This window comes from Cupressus sempervirens, chromosome 5 (genome assembly GCF_028749045.1).
Source record: "Cupressus sempervirens isolate cs-2001-9-10 chromosome 5, ASM2874904v1, whole genome shotgun sequence".
NCBI classification, from domain to species: domain Eukaryota; kingdom Viridiplantae; phylum Streptophyta; class Pinopsida; order Cupressales; family Cupressaceae; genus Cupressus; species Cupressus sempervirens.
In genome coordinates, this window is record NC_143122.1 from 905633972 (window position 1) to 905655714 (window position 21743).

The following is a 21743-nucleotide window of genomic DNA, read 5'->3' on the forward strand; positions in this document are numbered from 1 at the left end:
CAAATCAAGATTGCAAAAGAGGATTCCCATAAGACAACATTCACTACCCCTTGGGGAACCTTTTGTTACAACATGATGCCTTTTGGCCTAAAGAATGCTGGGGCTACCTATCAAAGAGCTATGATAGCCATTTTTCATGACCTCATCCATAGTATTTTGGAGGATTATGTGGATGATATCTTGGTTAAATCTCACACCTTCATGGATCATCTTTCTAACCAGGAGAAAGTCTTTGATAGGTTAGCCAAATATCATCTCATGCTGAATCCCAAGAAGTGTGTCTTTGGGGTCACATCTGGAAAGCTTCTAGGCTTTATAGTTTCTAAACGAGGTATAGAGATTGACCTCAAGAAGGTCAAGGCTATCTTAGACATGCCTCCTCCCCAGACACTGTGACAGCTTCACACTCTTCAAGGAAAGCTTCAATCCATTCAGCGCTTCATCTCCTAGCTTGCAGATAAGTGTACACCATTTGCACATTTACTAAAGAAGGATGAGAACTTCAAGTGGGATCCTTTATGTCAGCGCAGCTTCGATCAGCTCAAGTAGTATCTCACCAATCCCCCTATCTTGGTTCCACTGGTTCCTAGTCATCCCCTAATTTTCTACATATCAGCAACACCTACTGCTCTAGGGGCACTTTTAGCATAGCTCGATGACTACGGTAGAGAAAGAGCCATCTACTACATTAGTAGAACCCTAGTTGGTTATGAACTCAATTATACTCCTATGGAAAAAGCTTGTTTGGTAGTTGTTTTCTCAACTCAAAAGCTTTGCCACTACATGCTAAGTCATACCATCCAACTAGCCTCCAAGATTGACCCTCTCAAGTATATGCTCTCCAAAACAGCACTTACAGGCCATTTGGCCAAATGGGTTATGCTCCTTAGCGAATTTGACATCTAGTATGTGGAAAAAAAGGAAATCAAAGGGCAAGCTATAGCATATCACCTAGTTGATGCGCCTCTAGTAGATACATATCTTTTGATCACAGAATTTCCAGATGAACATGTTTGTCTGATTGAAGAACAACCCCCATGGAAACTTTATTTTGATGGCTCACACACATCTAGTGGATTAGGGATAGTAATATTGTTGGTCACACCTCAAGGAGATTACATTCCAAAAGCCTTCAAGCTACAATTCTCTAGCACCAACAATATAGCTGAATATGAGGCTCTCATAGCAGGATTAAAGATAGCCATAGAATGGAACATTACTAAGTTACAAATCTTCAATGATTCTCAGCTCATCATCAAGCAAGTCCTCGATGAATATCAAACCAAAGACGAAAAGCTATTACCCTACAAAGAGCTAGTTGGTTAGCTAGCCCAGCATTTTACAAAGCTTCAGTTTACACAAGTGCCTCAAATGCAGAACAAAGTAGCAGATGCTATAGCTACTATCGGCTCGCTCTTGGAAATTCCCCAAGCAGCTACACAGTATGAGTTTTTAGTCGAGCAGATCCTCACACCCACCTATGCAAATGAGGATTCAAACTATGTTTCTATCTTGGTTGGTCCCCAATCCCCTTGGTACCATGAGATTCACGCTTACCTTAATGATGGTATCATATCCCTCACCTCACACATACCCAACACCAAAACCTCATCCAAAAATCATCCTGCTATGTTATCATAGCTAATACCCTATATCGTCGAGGTTATCACAATACTCTATCTCGATGTTTAGATGAAAAATGAGGCCACGATGGCATTAAAAGAAGTACACTCCAAACTTTGCGATGCCCACACGAGTGGTATTGTCCTAGCATGAAAAATTCTTAGAGCAGGCTACTATTGGCCTACCATCGAAGAAAACTCCTATGACTTTGTTAGAAAATGTCTCCCATGTCAGCAGCACGCAAATCTTGTGCATGCTCTAGCACAAGATCTACAGCCTATTGCACCACCTTGGCCTTTCGCTTGCTGGGGCCTTGATCTAGTTGGAACTATCACACCCCTCCCATCTAATGGAAATAAATGGATAATAATAGCTACAGACTATTTCACTAAATGGGTGGAAGCAGTCCCCCTAGTCTTAGCTATAGGAGTTCAGGTCTCCAAGTTCATCTTGTACCACATTGTTTGCCACTTTGATATCCCATCCACCATCTTCACTGACCACGGAGGTAACTTTGAAAATCTCAACATGGAAGAATTATGCACTTCCCTCTGCATCCATCACCACTTTTCTAGCCCATATTTCCCACAAGGTAACGGCCAAGTAGAGGCAACTAACAAAACCCTCCTCAAAATCCTAAAGAAAGTTGTTAATGATTCCGGCTATGATTGGCACCTACAAATAAATCCAGCCCTATGGGCCTATCGAACCTCCTTCCGTACATCCACAAGAACAACTCCATACTCCCTAGTCTATGGTGCCAAAGCAGTACTACCCGTAGAGGTTGAACTTCCCTCCTTGTGCATATCTTTGCAAGGGCAAATATCAGATGAAGAATACAGAGTAGCTTGGCTCACCCAACTAGATCTCTTAGACGAGAAGCAACAACAAGCCTATGATCATCTTAAAGTCTATCAAACTCATCTCAAAAGGAATTTCAATAAGAAGGTGCTCCCACGACACTTTCAACCAAGCGACATGGTCCTCAAAGAAAATATGAAAGTCCAAGCTGATCGAGAAAAGAAAGGCAAGTTTGAACCTACATGGCTTGGTCCTTATGTTGTCACTGCCTCCTTTGGCTCCGGAGCCTATTAGCTATCTACACTAGAAGGAGAACTCTTGAATGATCCTACTAACATCATTCATCTCAAGAAGTTCTATGCTTGAAGATCCTTGGTATACCCAGCTTTTGAAAAATACAAAAAAATAGTAAAGAGAAATAAGCGTCCAATGGTGAAAACTTGGCAATTCAAGCGCCTTGGATAGGTACCTTCGTGAAAACCTAGTAATTCAGGCACCTTGTGTACTAAGACTAATCCATTATCTATCACTATCCTATCCCTCATCCATTCACCCACCATCCCATAACACACATGCTTGCTCCTTTGGTGTTCCAACCAAATATCCAAAATTTGATGAAGCTTGTAAATACCTCCTATACAGCTTGTAAATCTTGTACCTTAGCTTGTAACTCGTGTACCAAAGCTTGTATTATACCTTGTAAATCTTGTACCATACCTTGTATATCCAAATCTTGTCCAAAGCTTGTACCATATTCCAACTTGTAAATAATCTTGTATCTTAGCTTGTATCCTATCACATGCACACAAAGAACCCCATTTTCACTTAAGCTTTTCACAAACCATCTACCTATCCGCCTATCAACTATTATAGACATCCCACCTTTCACAAACATTTCCATCTCACAAAACCAAAACATAAACAACCTTATACATTTTTAACCTATCTTGGTCTGTCAGCTTGTACATCCTCTTTAGCTTAGTACCATTGCATCTATCTAGCTTTCATGTCAGTTCCTCTTTGATCAGCATCTTGCACACATTGCACAACCCTTGGTTAGCTATTCCAGTGCATCCTTTAGCTAGATCTCCTATCACCAAAGTGTTATCCTTCTTAGTTCAGCTTGCCAGATGCATCACTCATCTAGATCCATCAGCTTAGGTGCTCTCTAATAGATCCTTGTAGGATATAGCTTTCCTCATGTCTGATCTTGGTCCATTAGTACCTCGTCCCACCCATCTCATTGGCAAACGGTTCTCTTTTGGATTTTTGCTTTCTTTTAATTTGGAATCTTCCCTTTTGGGTCTTGAAGTATCTTTTCCAAACAATCTTTTTGTTCCCTCCTCAAGGTTGCCATGATCTTCCATATCATGGTATACTGCGACTGGGGCAATCTAAGCGTATGATTTTTATCAAGTCTTTTGTTTGTGTTTCTTTTCTGCTTGTGGGTTACCCAGTGTTGGTTCCACTCTGATTCTTTCGAGATTCATGTGTGATGTTGGGGCAATCCTTGCGTGTTTTTTTTGAGTCAGTTCGTCAGTCCTCTGGACAGTTGGAGAAAAGGCCTTGATGTTCTTGGTAACCTTGGCAATTAACCAACAATCCTATAGAAAATCTAGTGCTCAACTACATGGTGATACTTCTCTTTGAAGTATCCCCTTGCTCAAAAAAGCTTCAATGGATTCTCTTCATCTCCCTTATCCCCCATCCATATCCAGCATCTATCTCTCCTACCCCAGCTTGTGCAATTGTATCTCTCAGAATCAATCATCACTCTTAGCTTTAGGGATCCACAATCCTAGTCTTAAGGATCCACCCATCAAATCAATCCACCAAGCCTCATCTTTCAAGATCCTCAATCCTAGTCCTAGGGATCTCTAAAACCCATCTTTCACCAATCTAACTCTTTGAAATCCTGTTGCATCAACTTTATCATCCCATCATCCATCTCCCTATCCTGGATTCCTTTTTATGGCGCTCTGCTCCTTCATCCTCCACCTTCCCTAAAGTCTTAAGCTTGTTTCCTCTTGTGCCTCTGATTCTTCCTTTATCATTCTCCCATAGTGAGAGTTTGAGCTAATTCAGCCCCTTCTCTTTGCCAATCTGAGTCTCCTTGCTCATCTCAGATTCTTGTATTTTTTTCAAGAAGCCGTTGAGCCTCACTTTCTCTCCCCGCCACCTTCTTGAGGGGCCATCTTGTAGTCCATTCTCTCCTCTTCTGCTCTAGCCTTGGGCATCTTATTTTTTTATCTTTGATGCCACGCCACTTGCGGCATCACATCAAAGAGGGGAAAAATGTAGACACCTAAAAATCTTTTAGAAAATAAAGTATTTTTATTTTTTGAAAAGTCCCTGATGACATCATCATTTATTAATTAATTATTTATTTAATTTATTTATTTATTTTTATGCCATTAAATCCCCTTGTCTTAATTAAAAATATTTAATTAAGAAATCCCTCCCAAAAATGTTTAAATCTTATTTAAACTTTTTGTCCTTATTTATTAATTATTTAATTAATAAATTGACCAAAAATCTCAAAATAAATATTTAATTTATTTTTTGCCCAAAACCTGGCCAATTTCCTTAAGACCACTAACCTCTTCCAAAATCTTATAATCCTTCTTTAATTTCAATTAAAGGCTAATCTCATCATTTTCTACCCTTAATCCCAACTCAAAATATTTAACTAAGGTTAAATATCAATCCTCATGTTTATTAAAAATGATTTAATAAATATTTCCTCAACCCAAACCCTTGAGATAAATAAACTTTATTTATCCTCAAAACCTTATGAAGTTCTAGACTCTTCTAGAAGGACTTTATCCTCTTCCTAAGCCTATCTATAAACCCCCTTTTTAGCTTAATCCACCTCATCTACCCATACTAACCAAGCTTAGCTACTAACTCACCCACCCTCATTGAATGCCATCCACTTGCATATCTCTAATATCCCTAATCTAAATCCTAAATCACCTCTAATTCCACCCCTAACCTTGTCACATTCCCTAAGCAAGCTTAAGACTTTTCTAAGCCAAGAAAAGTCAACAATCTCAACTCCCTCCAAAATATCCCAACCACTAAGCCTTCAGTGCTCTTACAAAGTGATAAAGACTCTTACAAACCCATTCATTGCTCTTACAAGCCATTATGAAGGGTCTTTATGAAGATATTATCCCTTGAGCCTCTTTTGTTGACTCATCCTTGCCCTTTCCTCCATCCACTCACCCTATGACATGTGTCACTCCCTGATTGGTTGTAAGGAAGCACAATCCATGTGCTCTCCTCTCATGCAATTTGAGCCCTCCATGAGATTTTTCCCATCCTTGCATCTTAGCCCTCAAACCCTCAAGCCTCTTGCCTATAAATTGGATCCCCTCCCAAGCCATTTCACCACAATCCTTGAGCTAAAGTTATAATGTTAGTTTGAGAAGTCAAAGCCCTTAACCATACCCTTATAATGCCAAATTGAGAGCTCACAAAGCTACCAATTTGCCATTTTCCATCTCCATTGAAGCATAGTTTGAGTATCTTGAGCATACATCCCACATCCACATAATAGACTCATCCCTAAATCAAGTGACCATCCTCATTGGGAGAGCCATTCCATGGCTCATATTTTCATTTGAGGGTTTTCACTTTGTCTATCTCATATGTTATGATTTTTATGCTAGTTAATGCTTTGGTCTTTTAATAGATTAGTGTTTCTTGCTAACATATTTCTCATATACAGTCATGAGATAGGATGATGAACTAGAAGAATTTGGATAAGATATGATAAGATAATGGAATAACTTCAATTGAATGAGATGAATGATGGGATAAGCTTGAAGTTGATTTGTATGAAATGATTGGAAGAAGGGAATTGATTAGATGAGAGGGGAAATGAATTAATAGAATTGATGAAAATGACTAGATTGGGACCATTGACAAGGGAGAAACAAGGAATGATAAATGAATGGGATGGGTGGAAAATCAATGTGAGTTGATGGATGAAAGGAATGGTGAAAGGATATGAGGGAAAAGGTGGAGCCAAGGACTAGGTTTCGAAGGAGTCCAAATGCCCCATACCAAGGATAAGAAAATGAAAGAAAATATGGTGGGAAAGGATGCATGAAAATGGAAAGATGGTACGAAGTCTAGTGTATGGAGGAAGAGAAGGCATGTGTTCTTCCAAAGCATGTATGAACATTTTGTTGTTGTGCCTCTAGTAGTGATCACAAGCATGGGTATGAAAGTGAAATGAAGAGGGATATGGGAGGGAGGGTATGGAAAAGAGGGAATGATATGGAGAATATGGATGAAATGTGGGATATGAAGTAGATGAAATGGAAGGGATAACCAAGATCAAGGACATATGTAAGGGGGATGGAAATATGTAGGTTTATGGATGGAAAATGGATGAACATGACAAGGACTATGGGATGCAAGATATCGATAACATGTCAAGATCAAATATATGGAAGGATTGCGGGATGTATGTAGGAAAATGTATGGACATGAAAAGTGCATATGGATGGAGGAAAGGAACATGAAAGTCAAGATCAAATATGGAAAAGGAGGATGAACAGCAAATGGAAGTATGGAAGATATGTAAGGAAGAGTGGTATGTAGGAAAATGTATGGACATGGAAAGTGCATATGGATGGAGGAAAGGAACATGAAAGTCAAGATCAAAGATGGAAAAGGAGGATGAATGGAAGATGGAAGTATGGAAGATATGTAAGGAAGAGTGGTATGAATGGAGCTTGCCCCTAGTGTACAGTGCAAGTGGAAGAGGAAAAGTGAATAGATGGATAAGTGGAAGACATTGGATATAGGATAGGAAAATGAAGGGAGGACTCAAGAATCTATATACATGGATGGTATCCCTTGATATTTTTTCCTTTTTTTCTTTGTTATTTTCAAGGAATTTTTACTATTTTCTGGTAGATGTTGGTAGGATAGTGAATAGAGGACAATGACTTATGAAAAACTTTGGATTAAGGGGGTGGAGTGGATGGGAGGAAGCCATGGTTGATGGATGCTAGGTTGGAAGAATTGTGAATGAGTCAAGGAAGGAGGTGGAAAGATCATCATTGACACACACCTTGAAGGGTGATGGAAAGGAGGAAATTTTGGAGGATATGTAGGAGAGATTTTGAATTTTGGGATATAGGGACCCAAAATGGATGAAGGAGATTATGGGTTTAGAATGGTGGATTTGGGTATATAAGGACCCAAAATGGATTTTAAAAATGGAAGCTTGGATGATTTATGAATGAGGGAAGCCTTTGGATTAGCAAAATTGGATGTCATGTTGAATCTTTCTTTGAGATTCATTGCTACATTAAGTAGCTTTGGAATCCACATAATTTTTGCATTTTTTATTTTTAGCCTTTGTGGCCTTTTGATTTTCCTTTGGATCATATTTTTCTTTTCTTGGACATTCCTTTTAGAGGGGACATCTTGATCGCTTGGATTTTGTAGATTTTTGGCTTTATGCTCTTTTTCTTTGGCATCCAATTTGCTCCTGTTGGTCATGGTATGGGTGCATGAGGATAAATGGGGTGAAGAGCTTATCGATGGTGAACATTGGAAGGAATTCAAGGATGTGTGCCTTTGATGATATTTACTAGTACCATGAGGGGATGAAGTGGAAAACATGGAGATGGTGGATGGATGTATGTAAGGACCCAAAATGGAAGGAAGGGATGAAGAGCTTGGCTGTGGAACATAGGGACCTAAAATGGATGGAAGTGAGGAGGGAAGTAGATTATGGATATAAGGTCCCAAAATGGACTTGGAATATGGATGATGGGAACATTTAGGTTTGGATGGAGGAACTTTAGATTTGGAAGGAGTGGAAGGTGTACCAACATCTTGAGACATTATTTCTTCAATGGGATACTTACTATTTTCAACACAAGATGCGAGTCCATGTATATGGGGTTCATGAGTGGATTGGATAGGTTTGATAGGATCATGTGGAGGATTAGGATTGCAAGGGGGGTTATGAAGGATAATAGGATCTTGAGATGGAGTGGGATCATGAAAGGAAAATGAAGGGGTACTTTGATCTTGACTTAAAAGAGGATCATGTAGTGGAATGAGTGGATCATGAGATGGAATAGGATCATACAATGGAGTGGAGGGAATGGAACCATGAGATGGAGTGATTTGATCTTGACATGGAGGAGTATTAGTTGATGAAGTGGAAGGAATTTCTTCATGAAGGGGAGGATCTATGGATGCTAACTCTTGAGATGGCGAAGAATCGGTAATGTGTGTGATACATGAAATGCCTTGATCTTGATTTGGGAAGGGAATCATGAGATGGACTAAGAGGGATAAATGGACCTTTAGGGATAAGGGAATGATGGGATGGAGATGTTCTTGGATCTAGAGGAGAAGAGTAATCTATAACATCATGCTTTGGAGGAAGGTCTTGATAGGGAATTGGGTGTATGACCTTGGGTAATTGGATCACTTTATTTTGAATTTTGTACTTAGAGAAGAATTTAGGTGAGAAAAACCTATTATGAGGTGGAGATGATGTTTTTGGAGGATTAGGATTGTGTGAAGGTGGAGGTATGGGTAGGGGATTGGGATGGTGGTTTTTGACATTAGGCTCAAAGTATGAGGAATTGCATGGAGGATTGGGGTTGGATGGGACATGAGGACTATGTTCTTTGAAAGATGGGGGAGGAAGACACATGGCATGGAAGGTGGACTTTATCTATTGATTTGCTAGGCTCAAGATAGAGTTCTTTAGTTCCTCAATTTCTTTGGCCATTTCATTTATGCTTGGGGTATTATGTGGGCTATGAATGGAATTGTATGTGGTTGAAGGATAATGAGGTGGATTTCCCTTGTCAAAGGCAAAAGAATAATGAACATGAAATAGACTAGAATTGGATATGAAGTTATGAGGATTGATTTGATACATTGGTTGAAAGGGAGGTATAACTCCATATTGCCTTTGAAGATTGTCAACCATTTGATTAAGCCAATTCTGATCCATAGATGTTAGACAAAGAGTGATGAAAGATTTGATGATGGATGGAATATGAACTTGGGACTAGGAGCAATGTTGGACTTTGTGTTGACTTGATTTGAATTGGATTGGACTTGATATTGATTGAACTTGATTTGATTTGATTTGAGTTGATATGATTTGATTTGATTTGATAAAATCCCTATGATATTGCAAACAAGTGAATGTTGGATTTGAATTAAAGTCTGATGTTTATGACAGTTCTCCTATGTTCAAAGTAAAAGATTGGATGCAAAGTTGAATTAGAAGAAGACGTGAATGGAATTAGAGAGATTGATTATGGATGAAGATGTAAATGGATTGAATTAAGAATTGATTAGAAATGACTAAATTTGACAAGGAATTGGATTAGAAGGATGATGATGAAGCATTGGATGAGGGAATTGAAGTGTGACATGGATTATGCACCATGACTAGGATGAAGATTATGAATTAGATTGAATGATTAGGAAGATGAGGAAATGATTTGGATGAATAGAGATGATTAAGACTTCAAGGAATGGTTTGAAGGATGAAGACAAGAGGCATGTGAGGGGGATGAATTTTATGGAAAGAAGAAGTGATGTGGAAATGATGTGGACAACTTGATTAAGAGAACTTGAATCAAGATTTTTGATTTTTTTTGAATTTTTGAACTTTTATGATGTTTTTGGATATTTATTTTTTATGATGTTTTGGTTTTTTCAAATTTGAGATGCAAAATCAAACAATGAAATATATACAAGGCAAGTATAGTCGGTGTGTCCTCTTCAACAAGGGAGGGTTTCAAACACTCAAGCATGTCAAACACACCAACAATCTTACAAGGTTTCAACCAAGATGTATAGGGATCAACTAAAGGGTGTCCTCAATAAACGCAAGGTACATGAGGCCCAAATTTGTAGATGAAAGAAAATAATGCCACATAGCTAGGGGGAGACGGTAACCCAAATCTCCTCCTTCACTTCCCAAAGGTATAAAGTTCTTTGGGGCTTAGCCAAGAGTGACAAGATTTTACTTCCAAGAGAGGTGTCTTTTGATTCACCTCCTAATTTTTATAATTCGCCAGAATACTGGAGTTTATTTTGTCCCAAGGGGTGATGAAATCCCCAAGCAGGCCTCCTAAAAAGAAAAATAAGACCACATATTTCTTGTGCACCCAAGATCACCCAAAGGCATGAGGGGAGAGAATACGTAAGTGGCCTTGGGGTTTAAAAGACACTTGTTCTTTCTCAATGAAGCTTTAAGTTTTGTAATCTACTTTGAAGACACATGTGTTTATAGCATACAATGTTCTTTCCAACTCAAAATTGTCATCAACATAAATGAAAGTGTGGATTCTTCAACAAGAAAGTAAATCGCTCGTGAACATAAAAAAATTGCTAAAAATGAAACCAATTCCCTTAATTTATTCAAGATTGTGTGAGTTCATTTTAAGCACCAATTCCAAATGTTTGCTAGCTTAAACATTCATGTCCATTTCTTTAAGGCATTCAAAAGTGTATGAATTCATTTTAAGCACTAAGCCCAAATGTTTGCTATCCTAAACATTCATGTCCATTCCCTTAAGGCATTCACAAGTATATGAGTTCAAACCAAAGAAAAAGTGTTGTTCAATTAACGATACATCCAAGATTGAGTTCAATTGTTTTAGTTTTAACCATGCATTCAAAGACAAGTGTTTAAGCATACAAGTTCATTCCAAAACAAATTTAAAGCAAAACCTACAAGCAATATGGTTAGTGATTTCTAAAATGCTTCAATCTACAAGAAAAAACAAACTTGATTAGCCTTACAAGAAAAACTCCAAAATGAAGACTTTACTATGAAAAAAATTATTTTAACTTTTTTTGTTATTTTTTCTATACATAAATAAGCTTAGAATGGCCTCAATCCTATGGAACCACCAAAAATCAAAATTTGATTTATACTCTCTTTTTTTTTTTAAAATAATCGTAGATGAAAAAATGCAGGTAGGGACAATAGAATGCAGAGATGACAGAATAAAGAGAAATGCGATATACTTGATACTTACACTTGCAGATCACAAATGGCAGAGTAGAGATCAGAGACCAAAACATGTAGATGACAGCACTCAGAGACGACAAACTTGCAGACAACAAAACTAAGAGTTGTCAAAAAATTATAGATGCCAAAATAGAAGGTTGCCAAAAAAATGATAATCTATAGTGGAGACGCCAATTCACATGCGGAGATGACAGTTTATAAAAAAGACTAATTTTTGGCCACCCACAACATAAACAACAGGACAAGTTAGAGCAGACGATAGATGTCAAAGATGACAGTTTAATAGCATAGACACTAAAACTCAAATTTAATGCCAAAAAAGGTGGGGTCAAAACATGCAGGGCAGAGACGCCAATCTGAGCAAATGCTAGTTTGCACAGACATTAATTTGTGGAGACGATGGAATGCAAATGACACTGCATTCAACGTAGATGATAATGTGAGGTTTTTTGTGACAGATAAATTCTTGATGATTTTTTAGATGAAAATAGGGATATGGGTCCCACTGAGTGTGCCAAAATATATGCTAAAAGAAGTGACTTGTAGGTAGCATGAATCAACAAGCAAACATTAGTTAAAACCAAAATATGTATCAAGTATTCACCAAATGAAATAAAAAACTAACTAATGCTTGCTTGAGTTTTGCAACTCAAAGCAACCAATCAATTCAAATCCTCAAGTAACCTCTACAACTCAACAAAGGCACCCATGAGAGGCCTTGTTGGTGTGTTAAAATTGGAAGAATGTTTGGTGTGCTCTCCTAAACACAACAATGTATTGAATCTCTTGATGATGGATATGTAAGTGTGAGGAATTCAACTATGAGCCTGTGTCATATGAATATGAAGAACACCTCAAACATTGGCTATGGAGAAATCCATGCTTGAAGGCATTCAAAGATGAAGATATGAAATGCAACGATAGAATCTAAACTATGATGCAAGCTAAACTAAGATGCAAATGAAATGGAGATGAGAAATGCAAGCCATGAATCTACTCTAACAATGCAAATGAACTCTAAATCAGGTACCAAAGGTTAGTATGCAACCTAGAAATCTCTATGCAAGCTCTAAATTGAAACTACTATGAAAGCTCAAATCTCAAACCAACATGATAACAATGAAATAATGGGAGATATGAAAATACTGGAGACAAGGGCCCTATTTATAGGTTTGAGGGAGACCTTGGGTGAGGTGGCATCTATGTGGCATCACATAGTTCCACAAGGAGACACATAATCAAGCCATGCAAGTGGTCAACATTCAAAGTTTCCTCACACATGTGTGCGCAAACTTGGAGAGAAGAGTGGGGGACAAAGCTTGCAAGAGGGAGTGGTCTCACACATGTGTGAGCACACACTTAGGCTTAAGGAAGGATTATCAAGATGATTAAGGTAATTAAGTGGGATTAAATGAGGAATAGGCTTGAAAGGATGAAAGTGATGGGTGTAGGCTAGGTTTAAGGCTAGGCTTAAGATTAAATTAAATAGGATTTAATTTAATCATAAGTTTAGAAGAATTAATAAGATGTGAGGATTTAAATAAATAAGATTTATTTAAAAAGGGGATTATGGATAATCATGTGTTAAATAAATTTAACACATTAAGGCTAGAAGTATTTAAATTAAATTTAAATACTTTAGGCAAATGAACCTACTTAATTAAATAAATTTAATTAAATAGGTAGAAGAATATGACAAATATAATTAATTAATTAATAATGAATTATAATGTCAAGGGAAATATTAAATAAATTAATATAGTCTTTTGGAACAATTTTAAGCATCTACACCATCTTCAAGCATTTTCCTTGGAAACCCAACCTAATTAAGCCTATTAGGTCTATGGACTAAAGTGGAGTTTGGGTATGCTAGAATGAAGTCAGCCCTTGATCCTTTGGAGTCTTCAATAACTAGGTAAAAGGTATTTGAAAAGGTGATAAGCTGGCCTTATCCTTTGGAAAGTTTGGAAGTTGCCAAGGAAAACTAAATTTTGACCTACTAGGATTTTTAGGCCTAAATTAGGGATATTGATCCTTTGAAGGTGTTGGGGCCTTGAAAGTGCATGAATCCTAGTGATTTAGTCCTAGAAATGTTGAATCAAGTCTGATTTTAATGTCTTGAAACCTATTTACTTGTTTTGCCTTAATTGGCCTACTTGAGGGCAAGTGTCCCTAAAGCCATATTTTGATCCAAGTTTGCCAAGAGCCCTAAGAAAAGGGAAGGACCTTAGGAGACTGGAGTCCACTTGGATAAGTAAAGGTCGTCATTTGGCAAAGGCTGGTAACCAAGACATCATCTTGAAGTGGGTTTGGGTACCCTTAGAGGTTTAAGAACCAAGTGGCAAAAGTAGGTTGTGTGCTCTACACCAATAAGGGTCAATAGACCTAGGTGTGATAGCTAGGGTGTAGGAAGTCACAATGTATTTGGAAGATTCACTAATTGGCCTAAAAGTCAAGGCATACCTTACCATAGGGTAGTGAGAAACTTAAAGGATAAGTCTCTAGCTTAGGGAAGGATCCCTAGCATGGAATTGCTAATGGATAGCCCATTTAACAAGTTGGAAGTGCTAGAAAGTATCCTGCATGCAGTAGAAGTTTGAATTATATAGGTGGGGATAGAAAAGAGTAATGAACATATGAAGCAAGTGAATTGAACAATGCACATATTGTTTCATCTTAAATAATGAAGTATATTGAGATCTAACTTTCTTTAAAAGGGTTCAAAGGTAGATTGAAGGTCATCATCAACATTATTTTTGTTTAACATAACCTTTCAATATGTTGCTCTTGATTTTTGCTTGGTAAGAATTAAGTATAAATATACAAAAAAATCTAGTTTCACTATGGCTCATGCCTCTTAGTGGTGCAAGAGAACTCTTACATGGAATGATGAAATAAGGGTGTTTGGGCCTCTTAGGTTCACCTTTAACCCTTTTGTGTGGCCCATTAGCAATTTGGGTATATTATGAACCCATTGCTCAATGAGGTCACAAGGGCACAATTTATGTAATTTGAATGCATATACTTATAATCTAGGGTCTAGTAGTTGTGTTGGGTCAATCTAGACTCATTTGAATGGTTAAAATGCCTTTTAGGCACTAAAATGTAAAAAATGCATTAAAAGTGCAAAAGTTGTTATGTAACTTTGCAACTTTTTGCATAACTAAGAAAAAATGCTTATAATATTTCCTCCAATGGTCACAACCTTTTAAATATGGTTGGATAAGTTGAGGAAGACCTTCATATATAGCACTTTCAGGCAGGTGGAAGGTGTAATGTATGTGGCATTGAAATCAATAAAAAGAAACTTGTTTTCTACATTCAGGGCTATTTTTCTGCATGGTATAGTCATGTACAAATTCTTAGGATCTATGCTTGGTATGGTTGGATAGATATTTGAATCACCTTTATAATGAAATTATTTTGAAGTCTTCAAATACTGTAGAACTCAAGTTATCCCTATTTTAGTGTTGACAACCCGAAATTCAAGGGTTTCAAGGGTTTTGATTGAAATCAAGATATAATGTGAGATTCCACCATAGGAAAATTATGGCCTTTGGTGGAATCCTTGTATTTTTAATTCACTTTAATATGCTTTTGGTTTCAAGTGATAAGATGCAGGGAGAAGGAAGAAACATGATGCCCTAGATGCATATACCTTTTATGCATCAATACACAAACCTGTTGTCCTAGCCTTTTAAGACCTCAAAACTCCATATTATGGTTTGTAAGTTGGTAATTAGCATATTAGGATCATTCCTCAACATCTCTAACTAGTATCATGTTTTTATCACATGTTTAAATGGTACCTCCTTTGTAAATGTGGCTTAATTAGCCCTTGTGTCTAAATGTTGTCCCCACGAGTTTTGACAATTTGCTTGCTAATGGGATCTCTCCACTTTGGAATATTATAGTACATTAGAAATAGGAAGTAATCTTAGTGTTAGTATTTTCATTTCATGCCAAGTGTACAAGTTGAAAACCTAAGTCTCATTCCTTGGGCTACTAGGAATTCAAGAGGTTAATGAAAAAACTATGTCCTTTTCTCATTTGGGGTCTTCAATTCCAGTCGATATGCCTATTCTAATGTAAGAACATCATTTCTTGAGTCTAAGTTCTTGGTTCCATGTTTGGTGTAGGTTTCTTGTATTAAGCAATATTTGTTGTCAAGGTGCAAGTGTGGGGTCTTGAGCCTTGTTTGGGCAAAAAAACCTTGTTAGGTTGTTCTTGTAGGTTGTAATCTTCCAATATACCTTGTTAGTACCCTGCCACTTGCATCACTTAGGCCCTTTTTTTATGTCTTTGAATGCCCTTGCATTATCCTCATAGTTACTAGTGTATAGGTCGATATTTGAATCTCAACATGTGAATAGTTTGTCTTATTTCTCATATGTAGTCAAGATCCTTGACATCAATTACAAGTCATATGTTACATGCATTAACAAAATTCAACTGGGTGTCACAAACTTGATTTCAAGTTTTCTCATGCCTAAGTGGTTAGCAAGCCTTAAGACCCAACCAATAAGTCATCCTTTTGTGTTGATAGGCACATATTATAATCAAGTCTCTAGGAATTGATTACAAGCTCAATAAGCATCTTCATATGTCATTGGGTTAAGTCTTGCATCCCTAAAATCTATTCTTAAAGACCTAATTGTATATCGCCCTCTTAACACATTCATAGTTAAGTATTTGAGACTTGACTACATATCAACATGTATTAAACTTACAACTTGTAATGTAGCTCTAGGACCCAATTACGTATTGTATCTCTTCTACACTTCCAAGTTTTATGAGAAAATACTCCGAACAATGTGTTTTCCCAAAGGTTTCTAAATGCAACCTTAAGGCTTAAGTTTCCCAAATTAGGTAAATGACTAATCCAAAGACTTCTTAGTAATATAATGGTTTTTGAATGCCCTAATACACCCCAAATAACTAGTTTACCAAATACCAAGAACCTATCTCTAAGGTAAACCAATCATCACAACCTACTAGGCCTACAAGCCCCAATTAGCCCTCAAATGTTGTCCTCTTGCATTTTTCTCCACATTTTTCCATAACATCAAGAAAATAAATTGAAGATTAGGACTCCCATTTTGCTCCTCTATAACATATCAAAAGATGAGGTATGGTTTTTTTGGACCAAGTCTCTGCTGTTACACTATGGGCCACTTTTTAGGTATAAAAACCCCTCCATTTACAAATGAACTATATGGAATAATTATCCCCCAACCATACAACTTGGTAAAGTTTTTGGATACAATTGTCTAATTGTGTGTTGTCTTTTGTGTTACACAAATTTCATATCAATTGGTAGATAGTGCTTACTGAGTTCAGTTGGTCAGCAAGGCAATTTTCTGTGTCTACCGAGCATTCCTGGAAATTACTTTGCGAAAATAGTGCCTACCAAGCTCAATCAGGCATCAAAGGAAATGTGGAAAAAAGTAGTGTTAATTGAGCTCTAATGGTTAATGAAGGAAAATTAATGTTTACCGAGTTCACTCGATCTCTAAAGGATTTTGCAAGATCACAGTGTTAACTGAGCTTCTGTTGGTTAACACAAGAAATCTTTTTAGGATCAGTGTTTACCAAGCAAGGTCGGCCAATGAAGAATTTTGTTGTTTTGGGAAATAAAGTTTAATTGTTTCAATTAATGATTCTAGCTAACTAAGGTAATAATTATTGGTAATTGTAAGTTGTAAATGAGCTAACTTGATAATTTGAATGGTATAAATGAAAGGTCAAGTTGAGAATTCTAAATGTATGAGCGAGTATGCAAGTGTATTGATTGTTTGGAGAAGGAAAGTGTGAGAAAATTTGAAGGATGGTTAGATATCCTCGAGGAGAAACAAAGTTATATTGGATCAGGAAGGATCTAGTGAAGTAGAATAGAGATTTGTAATCAGCAATTCAGTTGCATCTCATTCAGGTCATTTCATTGTTACTTTCTTATCATTGTAGCAGTGATTCTAAAATCTCTTAGCAGAGTTGGTTTAACAGCCAGTCGTAAATCCTCTAACAAGGTGATAGTTCCATTAAATTTTTTTAAAGACCTTTTGCAAGGCCACTCCTAATAGGGTGATTAAATCCTCTAACAAGGTCACACTTAACAATGTGTTTTGTAACCTTTAACCAGGTTGGCTCCTAACAAGGCTCACTTTAGAAGAGTGAAAATTAATGGCTAGTTACTTGGTGATTTTTCCCATATTGAGTTTACACATTAAATTAGGTGTCTCATGTGTTCATGTTATTTCTTTTATGCTTACATGTTAATCATTGTGAATGTTTAAGATCTACTAAAATTAACATACATTGTATCTACCGAGTTATAGCAATTTTTGTATGTTTACTGATTAACAATAGTAAATAGTTTTATTAAACATCTAAGGGATTCGTGGATTTTTTTTTTTTTGTAACTGATTCACCACCTCCCCTCCCCCCCTCCCCCCCCCCCCCCCCCTAGTTACTCCATCTATATTTCCAACAATTGGTATCAGGGCCTTTGGTGCTTGCAGAAAGGGTTTGAAAGACCTAAGTTAAAGATCAGGATGTCTTACAAGAGAGAAATTCCAAGGCTTAACAGAGATAACTTTTCAGCATGGTAGGGTCTCATGAGGCTTCATCTAGCTTCCATTGGAGATACAGGATTGAAATACCTTGATGAAGAAAACACAACTCCTTCTGGTACATTATCTATTAATGACATTGTTGAGAAGAAGACTCATAACACCATGATGATAGACATTTCATCTGCTCTAAGCTATGAAGCATTTGATGACATCAAGGACTACAAAATTACCTTTACTATGTGGAACAAGCCAAAGGATATCTACGGTGGTGATGACAATGTGAGGAGAGCCAAAGCAGAAAGCCTAAGAGGACAATTTGATTAGATGAAAATGAGAGAGGATGAAAACATTGCCAAATATGTTGAAAGGATCAAAGCAAGTGTCAATGCAATCAAAGCTTCTGGAGGAGAAATCAAGGAGGAAATAGTTGTAAGTAAAGTTCTTAGAAAATTACTTCCCATTTATGCAATTAGAGTATCTGCAATTCAAGAAAGAAGATGTGAGACAAATCATAAGATAACTTTGGATACCCTGGTAGGAAGATTGATAGCCTTTGAACTAAATAACTATGACAATTATGTTCCAACTTCCAAGAACATTGAATCTGAATTTGAGGCCAAGCTTTCACTTAACTAAAAAGGCAAGAAAATAAAGGACACTCAGTTAGAAAGTGAAGAAGAATCAAAGGAAAGTTCTGACAGTGATCTTGAAGTTGTTGAAGCTCTACTTGCAAGGAAATATTCTAAAGGCAAAGAAAAATACAAAGGTAAAGCTCCCTTAATCTATTTTTCATGTGAAGAAATTGGTCATTTTGCAGCCAGTGCCCAAACAAACAAAGCAAGGATGAGAAGAAAGGTCACAAATGCAATGGCAAGAAAGATTTCAAATCATTCAAGAACAAAGGTAAGAAAACATGTTTAATGGCTAAGGATTCTGATAATAGTGAAGATGAAATAGTTTACATTGCTGTGAAAGATGAATCTAATAATGATGAAGAAGATAAGATGGCACTTATCTCTCATGTGAGAAAAAATGATACATGGATCATAGACAGTGGATGTTCACATTATATGACTGGTGACAAAAAAAGTTTGAACACTTTGAAGACTACGATGGTGGTAGTGTAAGGTTTGAAAATAATGAACCTTGTTGCATAAAAGGAAGAAGTTGAATCTCATTAACCAAGGAACTTGTACGTGATAATGCCTATTGGGTTGAAGGACTAAAACATAATCTATTGAGTGTGGCATAGCTAATCAAAATTGGATTCAAGGTAGAATTAATGCATGGCAAAGCAAGACTATTGGATGTCAAAGGAAAACTAATTGGATTAGGCAAACAAACAAAAAGTAACTTATTTTATCTTGATCTTCATGAGTGCTCATGTTTCATTGCTCAAGTTGAAGAAAGTTAGTTATGGCATAGAAGGTTATGTCATGTAAATTTTGATAACACGGTGAAAATAAGAAAATTTAGGAAAGTTAGAGGCATTCCTAGTTTGAAGAAACCTGATGTTGGTCTATGCAAGAATTGTCAGATTGGTAAAATGGGAAAGACTAGCTTTAAAAGTAAAAACTATCAATCTGAAGATATTTTAGAAATTGTGCATACTGATTTGTATGGACCTATTAGAATTGAGAGTTATACTAGAGAAAATTTATTCATTCTTTTTGTTGATGACTACTCTAGAATGATGACTGTTATGTATTTAAGAGAAAAGTTAGAAACATTTGAGAAATTCAAATGGTATTTGGCAAGAGTAGAGAAGGAAATAGGAAAAAGATTGAAATGCTTAAGATCATATAGAGGTGGTGAATTCATATCCAATGAATTCAATAACTTTTGCATTAAAAGAGGAATCAAAAGACAAGTATCAGCCCCTAGAACTCTCGAGCAAAATGGAATAGCTGAAAGGAGAAACACATCTATCATGGATTGTACAAGGACTATAATGATTGAGAAGAGCATTGCTATCAAATATTGGAAGGAAGCTATCAGCACTACAATTCATACCTTAAACTAAGTACAGTTGAAGAAGGACTCATTCAAAACCCCCTATGAGTTATGGTATGGCTATAAACCCAATGTAAGTTACCTAAAAGTATTTAGAAGTAAATGTTACATATTGAAAGAATCTAGAAAAGGAAAATTTGATGTCAAAGGTGATGAAGGTATATTTTTAGGATATTCTTGCAAGAGTAAGGCATATAGATGTTTGAATTTGTCAACTCACAAAATCATAGAAAGTACACATGTGAAAGTTGATGAGTTTGCAAAAAGGACTGAAGAAGAAAGCAAAAAAGAACCAAAGGATTACAGGAGATTTGTTTTCATTGAACTTGATACATTTCCAGATACATCTATCAATTAGGAGACTTCTACTCTCGAGTCTTCCTCAGTCATCAAGTTGCAAGAAGTTCAAACTGAGTCATAGGGACCCGAGTCACATTCTGAAGCTGCCAAGCCAATGCCTGCTGAGTCTAAGCAGCCAAAACCTGAAGTTGAAGTTCAAGAGGATGACAATGCAATTCATTCAAGAGGCAAAGAACCAATGTTGGCCAAGTATTTCATAAGGGATCATGCACCAGATCAGATTATTGGAGACAAATCAGAAGTCTACATTGAACAACCTGAAGGTTTTGTTGATCCAAACAAAAGGGACATGGTCTGCAAATTACACAAAGCATTGTATGATTTGAAACAAGCTCCTAGAGCATGGTATGAGAGATTGCATAACTATCTTATTCAGATTGGTTTCCAGAGAACTAATGATAATAGTAGTTTGTACATCAAGGAAGGACTAGATAACAAGATTGTTTTGGCAGAAATATTTGTGGATGATACTTTGTTTATAGGGAATGATGATCTATGCAAAGAAATTTCAGAGAAAATGAACAAAGAGTTTGAAATTTCTATGTTTGGTGAGATTAAGTTCTTTGTTGGTCTTCAGATTCAGCAGAGCAAGAATGGTATCTACATCAATTAGTCTAAGTATATCAAAGAGATACTCAAGAATTTTAGTATGGAAGATTCAAAACTAGTTGAAACCCCCATGTGTACTGGACTAAAGCTTACCAAAGATGATGATTCAAAAGAGGTAGATCAAACCTTATATAGATCAATTATTGGAAAATTATAGTATGTAGTTCATACAAGGCCTGATATTACTCTTGCAGTTGGTATAGTAGCAAGATTCTCGGCAAAACATAGAGAAAATCATATGATGGCAATCAAAATAATCTTGAGATACTTGAAAGGCACTGAAGATTATGGATTATGGTATAAAATTGGAGGAAATTTGGACTTAAAAGTGTTTACAGATGCTAATTCAGTAGGAAACATTGATGATAGAAAGAGGACAACTGGTGGAGCATTCTTTCTTGGAAAAAGGTTGGTATCTTGGACAAGCAAAAAGCAAAATTGCACATCCCAATCTACAGCAGAAGTAGAGTATGTTGTGGTAGCAGTGAATTGTTCTAATATTGTTTGGTTTAAATAGTTGTTGGAAGGCATGAAGGTTGAGATCAAAGAACTAGTTGTCATGTTTTTTGATAATACAAATGCAATTAACATATCAAAGAATCCAGTGATGCATTCCAAAACCAAGCACATTGCTATAAAATATCACTTTGTCAGAGAATTGGTATAGGACAAAGAAATCAGATTGGAATATGTCCATACAAAAGAACAAATTGCAAACATAT